Consider the following 9,425-nt stretch of genomic DNA (forward strand, 5'->3'; position numbering starts at 1 on the left):
TTCTTCCTCATCCAGCTTAGTCTAGAAGCTTTACTGAAACCTATTCAGCATCATAGCAACAAGCAAGCCACCACTGACAGATAGATGAGGTGCATAGACTGGAACTGAATCTGGGTCTCCCAAATGGAAGGCAAGAATTCTACCACCACTGTCCTCTCAGTGTTATAGGAAATATATATATATATGTATATATATACATACACATACATATATATATACATAAATATATATATATACACATACATACACATATATATATTCTATGAAGTATACATATGTACCAGTGAAGCAAAGACCCTTTTTACATTAACAATAAAAGGAATTTTAGAAGAGGAAAAACAACACAAGTAGCTTTTGAAGGCTCCTTATCATCACCCTAGTTGAGCTTTCCTTCTGCTTCTTTTTTATTTTCTCCTCCACCATTTATTTCTTTAACTTGATGGTCTCTTCTTTCTTTTCTGTTCTACAGATGCCCAGAGCCATTATCTAGACATTTCACCACTCATTTAATAGTATCCAACCTTGAAATAATCTATGTTCCTAAATTATGTTTCACACTTGCAACTACTCCATCTAAAAATTCCTATTTCTTTAGTGTTAGTCAGCAAGGCTTTGGGAAAAAAATAATATATCAATTAATCTATTTTACACATATTTGTAGGTAAGTATAGAAAATAAAGATGGGCAATAAAAAAGTAAAATAGGAGAACTGATGCATTCAAATTATGGTGTCAGTGAAGAATGTTGAATATACCATGGGCTGCTAAAAACAAACAAACAAACAAACAAACAAATCAGCCTTCTGCTCACTTCCATTGGCCACATCATTAGGAATTCCATTCACTAGAAAAAGACATCATGTTAAAAGGTCTCCATGAGTCAGATTCAACTTAACAGTAACTATCAACAAATCCTATTCTACATATCTTGACCATTCATCAAATGTTGTTGTTGTTGTTGTTATGTGCTGTCCAGTTGGACTCAACTCATAGCGACCCCTCTTTGGGTTTCTGAGGCGGTATCACTATGGAAGTAGATTGTCCAACCTTCCTTCTGAGGAGTGGCTGGTGGGTTTGAACCACCAGCCTTCTGGTTAGCAGTCAGGTACTTTAGGCACTATGCTAGCAGAGCTCCTTCAAATGATAATGCCTGGTTTCTTTTGGGTTAAAGAAATGCAAAGTCACAGAAAGCATTGTAAGACAGAGGTCCTATATCCAACCATACATTCAACTCATGTCGTGTTAAATTCTCATTCCAGGGTAGAGCACAGGCGAGTATTTTTCTCAGCTTCAGAGGACTGTCCATCCCACCAACCCCTTCTCAATTACCATCAAGTTTTCCTACTATTCATACTCCTTTCTATTTAGAACTTGATGCCCAGTCTACAATACTTGATATGTGATCTTATGGCAAGGTGGAGAGGGAACTACTCTTTCTAAAGAGCAAATGGAGCAGCCTGCCATAAAGCAACATAAATACTTGTTCTGATTTACAGCCCCAGAACTGGATGTATTCCTTAATTGGAGACCCTCAGAACACTGAAAGCATGATAGTTCCTGTTGGAGAGAAAACCCTGGGTCCCCGAGTATGTGGCGCCAGGTTGTTTTCCTAGGATCTTTTGTTCTCCTCTCTTTCCTTTCCCCATTGGGTACACCAGATTCTTGTCTTTGCTCTATGTAATATTAATCATGGTAATTTACATTTATATATGAAAACTGTCAAGAGTAATTTTTAAGGTTTTTAAGTTTGTCTATTGTTCCCTTCCCCCATTACATCACAGTTAACTTCTAAATTGTGTAAGTGTAGCACATCATAGTTAAAGCACCTTCTATTATGGATTTCTTTCTTTCTTTCTTTTTTCCCATTTGTTCCTCATGCTAGGCATGTATTTCTTTTTTAACTTTTCATTATGATTTGGGTGAAAGTTTACAGAGAAAATTTGTATTCTATTCAACAATTGCTATACATTTAAATTTGTGACATTGATGACAATCTTCGCAAGGTAATAGCACTCTTCCTACTTCCTCCCTCTGTTTTGCATTTCCATTTGTTCTTCTTTCCTATCCCTTCCTGCCTTCTGATCATTATCCTTGGGCAAATGCTACCCTTTTGATCTCATATGGTTGGTTGTTCTAAGGAATACCTCCCTGGTATTATTGCTCACCTTAAAGGCCTGTCTACAGTTTGGCAGAAAATTGAGCCATGGGGATGAGTTCAGTTCCAGGCTTGAAGAGTATCTAAGGTCCATGGTCTCAGTGATTCCACCAGTCTCTATCAGAGAAATATTTTTTATATGCTAGATATATTTGAAAGTCATTAAAAAATACTATCGAGCTCACAAAATGAAATCAAACACACATAAACATTTCTAAAATTTAGAATCACCCCTCCCTTTTAATTAGTTATTTATTTTTTTATTTACTCTGATTTTTAATGAAAGCCTATGCTTGCATTTTATTTTCTTTGAGTGTTACATTGAAGAGTTTCTTATCTTTTTAATCTTGAAGTTTATCTTGGAATTTATTGAAAAAAATTATTTTGGTAATCAAAATCAACACCCATTTTTTTTTTCCGCTCTCTCTCTCTCCTTGTTTTCAGTTTCTTTCTAAGGAACTGGATGACAAAGGAGGCAGATGAGTAGTTAAGCAATCCAGAATTTTGCATGTGACTTGGACTGGAGCCAGACACATGTAAAGGTCCTCACTTGCCAAATACACACCAGGGACTTCTTAAGCAATCAAGAATTGCTACATATGTTCAAGAGCTAACATCTTGAACACAACAGAATTTTGTAATTCAATTATTCTCTGTTTCTCACATATTTATGCTCTGAGCATCCCAACAGCTGGAGCATGGAACTCCAGATTGGAAATACTGAATGCTTGTGGCTGGCATGGTGAGATTCTTCACTCTTGTTCACAGATGTGCATAATGAAGAGGATTGGACAACTTCACTCTACAGTCAGTCATTCAGCATTGGGATATGGGAAGGAAGGCAGAGAAACAAAAGCAAAATAAACCAAAAGATAGAGGACAGAATCAATAAGAAGAGGTAGGGTAAGGAAATCAAACAATTGATAATTTCAACCAAGGGGTAATTTCCATTTCTCACAGAGTTCTCTTGAGGGCACTGATAGCATTCCTGGGAACTAGTCCTCAAAAAGGGGAGAATTTATTTGCATGAGGGAAGAAAGAGTTATTTTTGCTATTAGTATATTTTTTATTTAAAGTTAGATGAACTACTTCCAGCCTTTCCCACATGCAAATTTTCCACTTCTGAAAATGGGTTCCTAAAATACAAAGTTTTCACTGTTTGTGTTTGCTATGAGAAGAACTACAGTAGTATCCCCCAGCAGTTTTATTCACATTAATTATAATGGGCCAGGTCATTTTCCATAAAAGTGAGTAACCCAAAGCAGAAATAAAATGGAAAAAAAAAAAAAAGCACAGAATGAGTTGTTCCTGAGGACAGAATATTTATATGTCTTATCACCTATAGACCTCATAGAACTAGGTTTTTCTCCTGGGATGCACTGTTAATATGTCAACCTTCATATATGCCAAATAAAAACAAAGATTGTTTAAAAATGTAAATACACTGCTGTCATTCTTCCTGGCACAACACAGATGCAGTATATTTAACTAGAGTTACTGAGAAAACTGAGGCTTTTGTAGAAGATGTGGCTGTTGTTGTTGTAAGGTGCCTTTGAGCCATCTCCAACTCATAGCAACCCTATGCACAGCAGAACGAAATACTGCCCATCCCATGCCAGGTCCACCATCCTTGCTATACATAAGCCCATTGCCACAGACACTGTGCCAATCCATCTTGTTGAGGGCCTTCCCCTCTTTCATCAACATTCCACCTTACCAGGCATGACGTTCTTCTTCAAGGAATGGTCCCTTCTGACAATATGACCAAAGTAGGTGAGACAAAGTCTGGGCATTTTCACTTCCAAGGGGTATTCCAGTTGCACTTTCTCCAGGATTTGTTAGTTCTTTTAGCAGTCCACAGTACTTTCAGCATTCTTCGCCAGCACCACAACTCAAAAGCATCAACTCTGTGCTCGCTTCAGCAGCACATATACTAAAATTGGAACGATACAGAGAAGATTAGCATGGCCCCTGCGCAAGGATGACACGCAAATTCATGAACCATTCCATATTTTTAAACTCCAACACCTCAATAACAAAAAGACAAACAATTCAATTAAAAAATGGGCAGAAGACATGAACAGACACTTCACCAAGGATGATATTCAAGCAGCCAACAAACATATGAAGAAATGCTCATGATCATTAGCTATTAGAGAGAAGCAAATCAAAACAACAATGAGATACCATCTTGCTCCAGCACTAGTAGGAAAGTTCAACAAGACAGAAAGTAACAAATGCTGGTGATATTGTGGAGAGATTGGGACTCTCATACACTGCTGGTGGGACTGTAAAATGGTACAACCATTGTGGAAAGCAGTATGGCTATTCCTTCAAAAGCTGGAATTAGAAATACCATTTGACCCAGCCATTCTGTTACTAGGTATATACCCTAAAGAAGTGAGAGCCATGACAAGAACAGATATATGCACACCCATTTTCATTGCAGCACTATTTATAATAGCCAAAAGATGGAAACAACCTAAGTGTCCATCAACTGAGGAATGGATAACCAAACTATGATAAATACACACAACGGAATACTATGCAACGCTAAAGAATAATGTAGAATCTGCAAAACGCAGCATAACGTAGATGAACTTGGAGGACATTATGCTGAATGAAATAAGTCATTCACAAAAGGACAGATATTGTATTAGTCTGTTATTGTAAAAGTTAAGGAAAGGTTTATCTATAGAAGGACATTTTCTTTGTTGGTTACCAGGGATGGGAGGGGAGGGGAGGGAACGCTGTTAGATAGATAGAGATAAGTATTGATTAGGGTGAAGAGAAGGGCAATGTACCAAATGCGAGTGACCAATATGGCAGCATTGAGGATGAGAAAGACATAGAGAGGTACATGGGAGGTACAGACAACAAATATGAACCCTTTTGTACATACAGTACTGTGTTGTCAGTGAAGGTTAACATGGGTATATGGATGGATAGATGGGTGGACAGGCTGAATGATTAAGCATGTCTATGAAATGGGGAGTGTATCCATGAACATATATAGGATTGGCAGACAATGGTGCTATAAGTTTATGTGAATGATCAGAATTCCCAGGGGTATAGTAAAGCTGACAAGGAGCAAGGTTGTGGTCACTGCTTGGTCACAGCCAGCTACCCAGAGCGACCAAGTAGTTGAACCTGCGGGCTTGGGACCATAGTCGCAGGGGACATCAAGCTCAATTGGCATAACACACTACACAAAACATTGTTCCACCTCCTACTTTGGCGAGTAGCGACTGGGATCTTAAAAGCCAGCAAGCTGCCATCTAGATGCAACGATGGGTCTCTCCTCATCCAGAGCAAAGAAGAATGAAGAAAACCAAAATTCATGGAAACAATTAGTTCTAGCAACTGGTACACCATCTGATCTGCAGCCTATACAACTATGAGACCAGAAGAATTAGATGGTGCCCGGCTACCACTGTCATCCACTTGGAAAGGGATCTATGTAGGAGATCCTTGATAGAGAGGGAGAACAAGGTGGAACAAAACTCAAAATCATTTGGAGGGAAAAAAAAGGTGGGGGGACCAGGTTTGCTGGTCCGATAGAGCCTGGTGGAACCACTAAGACTATAACCCCTAGCTGCCCTTCAGATCTGGAATTAAACCCACATCTGTGGTTTCCAGCCAAACAGAAGACAGGCATATGAGTTGAACATTTACCTCACGTAGATACACTCTTTGGAGAGAACAATCATAGGAGAAAGAAGGGCTGCTTATGCACAGGGAGAGAGCTCAGGGGGCAGGAGTTCATGGAGGGATGGACACAGGGAAGAGGTAACTATGGGGAGGAAGTGGGAGGGAAGCTGTTGCATTGTGGTAAACTGTGGTCAATGTCATGAGAAAAAATATATGTGAACCGCAGTATGGAAAGTGAATTTGCTCTGTAAACCTTCACCCAAATCACAATAAATAAAAATAAATTTTAAAAAAAAGCATCAACTCTTCTTTGGTCTTCCTTATTCATTGTCCAGCTGTCACATGCATACGAAGAGATTGAAAATATCATGACTTGTGTCAGGCACACATTAGTCCTCAAGGAAACGTCCTTGCTCCTCAGCACTTGAAAGAGTTCCCTCGTGGATGACCTGCCCAGTGCTACACGTCATCTAATGTCCTGATTGCTGCTTCCATTGTCATCGATTGTAGAACCAAGTAATGTGAATTCTTTGACAACCTCAATCTTTTCTCCATTTATCGTGATGCTGCTCATTGGTCCAGTTGTGAGGACTTTTGTTTTCTTTATATTGAGATGCAATCCACACTGCAGACTGTATTCTTCAATCTTCATCAGTAAGTGCCTCAAATCATCCTCACTTTCAGCAAGCAAAGTTGTATCATCAGCGTATCTCAGGTTGTTAATGATTCTTCCTCCAATAAGCATATAGATTGAATAAGTATGGTGAAAGGATACATCCCTGACACATTCCCTTCTTGATTTTAAACCATGCAGTGTCCCATTTTTCTGTTCGAATGGCAGTTTCCTGATCAAGGTACAGGTTCCTCATGAGTACAATCAAGTGTTTGGGAATTCCCATTCTTCTCAATTTTATCCATAATTTTTCATTATCCACACAATCACATGCCTTTGCATAGTCAATAAAACACAAGTAAACATCTTTCTGGTATTCTTTGCCTTGGGCCAAGATCCATCTTACAGAAGCTATGATATCACTTGTTCCACATCCTCTTCTGAATCTATCTTACACCTCTGGAAGTTCTCTGTCAATATACTTCTGCAACCATTTTTGAATTATCTTCAGTAAGATCTTACATGAGTGTGATTAATGATATTGTTCAATAATTTCCACATTCTGTGGGATCACATTTCTTTGGAAAAGGTACAAATATTGATCTCTTCCAGTCAGTTGGCCAGGTAGCTGTCTTCCAAATCTCTTGGCATAACCTAATGAGTGCCTCCTTTGGGGCATCTGTTTGTTGAAACATCTCAGTGGGTATTCCGTCAATTCCTGGAGCCTTTTTCTTTGCCAGTTCCTTCTGTACAACTTCAAACTGTCATTCCCAGCATAGTAGACCATATGGTTGTCTGATTCAAAATGGCCAAAACCAGTCCATTTCAGCTCACTAATGCCTAAGATATCAATCTTTAATCTATTCTTTAGATGGTCACTAAATTCAGGAAGGATATATTCAAGGTTATATTTTGTCTCTCATGGACTTTTAATTGTCTTCAACTTCAAGTTGAACTTACATGTGAGCAGTTGATGATCTGTTCCACAATCAGCTCCTGGTCTTGTTTTGGCTCTTGCCACAGATGTAGTCAATCTGATTCCTGTGTACTCCATCTGGTGAAGTCCACATGTATAGCCACCATTTGTATTGTTGAAAAAAATATATTTACAATGAATAAGTCATTGGTGTTGCAAAATTCTGTCATGCGATCCCCAGTGTTTTTTCTGTCACTAAGGCCAAATTTTCCAACTATTGGTGATTCTTCTTTGTTTCCAACTTTTGCGTTCTAGTCACCAGTGATAATTAACACATCTTGATAGCATGTTTGGTCAATTTCAGACTGAGGAATTTGATAAAAGTCTTCAATGTTCTCATCTTTGGCTTTGGTGATTGATGCAAAAATCTGATTAATAGTTATATTAACTGGTCTTCCTTGTATGCATATGGATGTTAACCTATCACTGACAAAACTGTACTTCAGGACAGATCTTGAAACATCCTTTGTCGTGATGAATGTCACTCCATTCCTCTTCAAATCATCATTCCTGGCATAGTAGATTATATGGTTGTCTGATTCAAAATGGCCAAAACCAGTCCATTTCTGCTCACTAATGCCTAGAATATCTCTTTATGGATTCCATTACATTTTTAACAACTTCCGATTTTCCTAGATTCATACTTCGTACATTCCATGTTCCAATTACTTATGGATATTTTCAGCTGTTTCTCCTCAATTTGATTCATGCCACATCAGCATATGAAGGTCCCAATAGCTTTACTTTATCTGTATCGTTAATTTTGGTTCGACTCTGATGAGGTAGCTCTTTCTCAGTTGTATTTTGAGTTGCCTTCCGATCTACGGGGCTCATCTTCCTGCATGTATCAGACAATGTTTTCAGGTTATTCACAAGGTTGCCCAGTATTGTATCAGACAGTGTTTTGCTGCTATTCATAAGGTTTTTCGTGGCCAATTATTTGAGAAGTGAATGGTCTCTTCCTTCTTCCTAGTCTGTCTCAGTTTGTAAACTGAGGCAACATTATGAAGAAGATGTGGCAACATTTTGTAAACAATTCCAGTTAAATCCTTTAAGAACTGTCTTACTCAGGGGTCTTTTGATTGCAAGTAACATAAACCTCACTTGAATTAACTTAGAATTCATTGGTAGATATTGAAGCATCTGAAAGAATTAAAGAAGGGTTAAATAATCAATTCACTGGAAGGGCAAAGGTGATTCTAGATCTCCACAACAAAGGGAACCAGAGTTTTAATCAGTCAAGACATTTTTTTTTTCTGTGTCTCCTATCTTTGTTTTTCTCTGTATTCTAGCTTCTTTTTATCATGCTTCATATGCCATAGCTTTTAATAGAAAAGTTTTAATCCTCTTTCTTATTCCCAGTTGAAAAAGTCCAAATGAAGGATTCTGATTGGCTTGGCCATATCAGGTTAATCCTGGACCAATCAACTGCAGCCAGAGAGTCATCCTCTAATCAAAATATGCTATTTTCTTGTGCTTTGTCATTTGACTAACATCTAGCAGAGTAAGAGTGAATGTTCCTCTCTTTATTTCAGTTCAGCACCAACAGCAGATCTGCATGAGAGTTCTGGATGGACTAATCATGAACTAAGACCTTTAGACAAATGGCCTATATCGTTGTATTTGAGAGCCCTTCTTTGTGAAATGGGAGGATAGAAGCCTTTTCTCAAAAGGAGTGCTGATAGATCCAATTATATGGTGAATTTCACATTCATTGTGCTGAAAGGAAGAAGCCTGGAACAAAAGAAAATATGGTATATAATTCAATTTTATGAAATTCTAGAAGAAGCAAACTGTTTTAGACATGAGATCAAGGATTACCTAGGTTGCAGAATGGGTGGTGTTGACTGCAAAGAGACAAAAGGCATCGTTCTGGAAAGATAAAAATGTTCCTTCTGTTGATTGATGTGGTGGATACATGGATGTATGTATTAGTCAAAGACCATTTGCTCCTACATTTTTTTTTTATTTTTATTTTCTATTGTGCTTCAGGTGCAAGTTTACAGAGCAGAGGTTTTTTTTTTTTTTTTT

General features: G+C 38.1%; 1 non-coding gene across 1 annotated transcript; it reads left to right on the forward strand.

The window, feature by feature from the left end:
• The first annotated feature begins 4,063 nt into the window (after nt 1-4,063).
• LOC122149668 lies at nt 4,064-4,170 on the forward strand. The gene has a single exon (XR_006163261.1). It is a non-coding gene; the product is annotated as a U6 spliceosomal RNA (small nuclear RNA).
• The last annotated feature ends 5,255 nt before the right edge of the window (nt 4,171-9,425 follow it).

Source organism: Orycteropus afer, unplaced genomic scaffold (genome assembly GCF_000298275.1).
Source record: "Orycteropus afer afer isolate SDZICR_OR568_19922 unplaced genomic scaffold, OryAfe1.0 scaffold00039, whole genome shotgun sequence".
NCBI classification, from domain to species: domain Eukaryota; kingdom Metazoa; phylum Chordata; class Mammalia; order Tubulidentata; family Orycteropodidae; genus Orycteropus; species Orycteropus afer.